Source organism: Rutilus rutilus (genome assembly GCF_951802725.1).
Source record: "Rutilus rutilus genome assembly, chromosome: 12".
NCBI classification, from domain to species: Eukaryota; Metazoa; Chordata; class Actinopteri; order Cypriniformes; family Leuciscidae; genus Rutilus; species Rutilus rutilus.
In genome coordinates, this window is record NC_140217.1 from 7917702 (window position 1) to 7921682 (window position 3981).

Genomic DNA, 3981 nt, shown 5'->3' on the forward strand with positions numbered 1-3981 from the left:
CTGGATCATTTATCAAATCGTTTGATCGTTATCGAAACTGTGAGAAAAGAGGTGATGCTTCAATGTACACTGTAAAAAGTAATACCTAGATCTAACTTATAAAAAGTGAGGCAAGTGGCTGCATTGGATGTTTTATGTTGATTCAACTTGCAGCCTTTTTTAAGTATATTGAACACTTTAACATTACTTAATACAAACGCAACAAAATTGAGTTGAGTTAACTAATAGTACTAGTATTACTCAGTTAGATAAACCTACTTTTATTGGTACAGGTAACTTATTTATGGGTTGCTACAAGTAACCTGTACTCATTTTAATGAGGTTTTATGAACTTTATTTTCTTAGTAAAATTAACTTAATCATATGTGAATAAACATTTTAATTGAGTCCTGGCTATAACCTCAGAAAATAAATCTAAATGTCTATATCCTGCACTACAGTGATTAACTTTACATAAACAGACTTTGTCAATAACAATCACAAATTCAACTGAAGAAGGAAAAGATGAGAAGATAGATTGAAGACAATAATTTATTCAATATATTCAATGTCAAGTGTCAACCAGTGTCACTTTTAACAGTGACTACAAAACAGCAAATAAATGTGCCCGCACATGTACACTCTAATATAAAACAAACACTGTAGAAGTGTATTTTCAACCTGTTCTGAACAGTACAGTGAAATATCCAAACTGCCCAATCTGCAATGTTTGAATAAAGGTAAATGTGAGTCATAACATCACATTGTATCACACTGGAACTGCAATGTCAAAAATGACATGATGATGCACAGGGTCCAATCCCACAAAAAGCCTCTGATATATCTCAAGTATACACCAGTTTTGAGGGGTACTTGCGGTCGAGAGCATAGGTAAGTCCAAACAGGAGGCAGCATGCTTTCGACAGGTTTGGCACACCTCTGACCACGGGCTGTCCTTATATGATAATCCCAATCGTGTCGGGGTGATGGCACATGTAAATTTTCAGTGGGCAACTGCCAAGCTCAGCGTGCACCTCTGTTTCAGCCCGACTCTATTGGTGGAGACAAAAAAAGAATCGAAGAGTTTGGTCAGACAAATAGGAAATGAGATGAATATAGCAGACAGGTAGAAGACACACAAAGTCAAAATTGTACTTTTGTTGCTAAAGGTGGTGGATACTAGACGGATACTGTGACTAGAACATGTGACCAGAGTGAAGTCTACCATGACAATGCCATAGAGTGTGGGTACTAAACTATCATGATCTACTCTAGCATGAGTGTTGTCTTTTTCTGGTTCAAAGGATGCATTACGATAAAACGAATGCAATTGTCCTTGCCTGTACCTGATTGGTCATCACATTACTGTTAATTAAGCTACAGTTTAAATATCTTTCAAGAGCAAACATAATCACCCCATATCATCACAATATTAATACACCCACTAAGCAAAATTATGTCCAAAAGACGTCTTTTCAACATCTTTGTCACAAAGAAAAAGACGTCCACTGAGGAGCCAGAATGAAGGTTTTTACGTCTTTTTTTTTTAGGTGTTCTGTAATGAACGTTCATGGAACCTCCATACAAGGTTGAAAACTAGTTCAGATGTGGACAATGTGGACATATTTTCAACGTCATTTAAGGTCTCATCTGGACAATTTATACTTATTCTAGACCAAATAAACACTCAGGATATATTAAATTAAAACTCACATTTATTTCAATGTAATTTCCATGTGTAATTGCAAAGCAATTCACAGACAGTGAAGTTTCTTTCCATGATTTTTGGACAAATACGCACCGACACCTTTAGACAGCTTAGCATCTGTAATTCACACATATTTGGATCGTGAGAGAAATCAGATTCGAACCAGGGACCTTAAGCTGCCTGCCCTAAGTAGACAGTAATGATTTCATGATTTTTGGACAAACACACACTGTCTGTGAGTTGCTTTGCAATTAGAAATTACGTTGAAATAAACATGAGTTTTAATTTAATGCATCCTGAAAGTGTTTATTTGGTCCAGAAACAGTTTAAATAGTCTAAATGAGACATTAAATTATGTAAAATATGTCCACATCTGAACTGGTTTTTAACCTTGTATGGAGGTTCCATGAACGTCTATATTGGACTTACAGAACACGTCAAAAAAGACGTCATAACATTCATTCTGGCTCCTCAGTGGACGTCTCTTCAACATACGACTTTTTTTGACAAAGACGTTGAAAAAACGTCTTTTGGACATAACTGTGCTCAATGGGACAGACATAAAAATAGACAAGTAGCTTTAAGCCCAATACATACGTGGTGGACACTGATGAGGTCTTCCTGTCTCTCCCCCATGTACTCATAAGGCATCTCAGGACCACTTCTCTCCTTTTCTCCACAGAGGCAGATGAATCCTGTCAAAAAGTATAATCTGATCAAATTGTAATTGAATTATTTTTATATTTTATATTGAATTGAATTATAATTATATTCTGAAGTTTTTCTTACCTGGATGTGAAGCTCGAAGACCCCAGGCAACAAAAGTGCTTGGGTATCTAAAGACCAGGAAAATGCATGTTAGAAATAAGGTTAAAAATCAGTTGTAAATGTAACTTCTTTAAGAAATAGGTTAGAAATAGTTTAAGGGTTTTTTCAACCAAACATCTGTCATTAATTGACTATGCAGCATTAAAATAACGTGGATCAAATCTCTAAAATCAGACAGACTACTAAGCATACCTCTACAGTCTAATCTGTGCATCTGCTTTAGTAATGCAAAAGTATACTAAAATAATCTCTGAGTCCTGTCAAAGACACACAACACACAAAACAAAGTGTTGTCCATAAAACACCACATCTTACTTTCCCTTATTTGCCCGCACAACTATTGCCTGAAGGCTCGAAATTGCGACCGTTTCGATCGCATATAATCCCGAAATTTAATCTGTGCAATATACAAATATAACTGAGGGCATTTGTGCAACTAATTATTACCTACGTAACTTCTATGTGTTTTTAAACACTGCTGCTGATAACGCGAGCACCCCACAGCTGCATCCCCCACCGGCCACCGTGTTGTTAAAATTAATTTAAGTGATGTAACGTTAGTCATGCCTACTTTGTTTGTTTTAAGGATACTTTGGCTTTAATTTTACCAATAATATCACTTTTAGCGTTAACTTAAACTAATATTTGACATTAAACGGTAAGCTAAAAGTCCTAAGTTAGATAAAAAACGTTAACTAGTACTATGCTAGTTTAAGTTTACGCTAATTTACGATTAAAAGTGATATTATTGGCAAAATTAAAGCCCAAGCCTTAAAACACATAGTAGGCATGACTACAGCACTAATTTCATATTAACAGCACGGTCTCAACCGCTGTTGTCTGCCGATCGACCACACTGTGCAGCCATCTTAGCTTACCATGTGTGCAGGATAGCTAGCTAGTACAAATTGCAAACCTAACCTCAGCTTCCTAGTGGAGAGTAAGCGATTTCGCGTGACTTTACATCACCAGTCATTCGGCTAAATTTGCTCAACTTACCGTGTTAATCAGACCCTGAAATTCAGATCCGCTGCAGCGACCAAACAGTTGAAGTGCCGAGGAAGATGCTGCATCTGCCTGGAAGGTCCCCGCCAGTGAAAAAGGGATAATGCCAACTTATAAAATTTAAAATATTTACGTTTGATGAACACACCTGCCACATCGACAGCTGCTCAAATAAATTGTGCATTGTCAACTCACTTTTATAGCATTTGTTGTACACAACGACCACATACAAATAACTACCCAAATAATTTGCATGGGTTTTATTTAAAATATATTGTTATATAAAAACTGATATATTTTAAGTAAAGATGAAGTATTTTGATACTTTTTTGTATAAAACCAATAAAATAAACTAGATTACAAATATTTAAAATATATAAAACCTACTTTGTGGGTGTAGCACTTTTTACAGTGTATATTATGAGAAAACAAAATGTTTTTGTGACCTTAGATGCTTAGTA

At 35.7% G+C, this 3981-nt stretch overlaps 1 long non-coding RNA gene across 1 annotated transcript; it reads right to left on the reverse strand.

Annotated features, from left to right (window-relative positions):
- Window positions 1–517: 517 nt before the first annotated feature.
- Window positions 518–3696, reverse strand: LOC311300826. The gene is made up of 4 exons (XR_014629377.1): window positions 3515–3696; window positions 2477–2523; window positions 2285–2382; window positions 518–1031 (listed from the first exon to the last, which is right to left on the reverse strand). It is a non-coding gene; the product is annotated as an uncharacterized lncRNA (long non-coding RNA).
- Window positions 3697–3981: the final 285 nt, after the last annotated feature.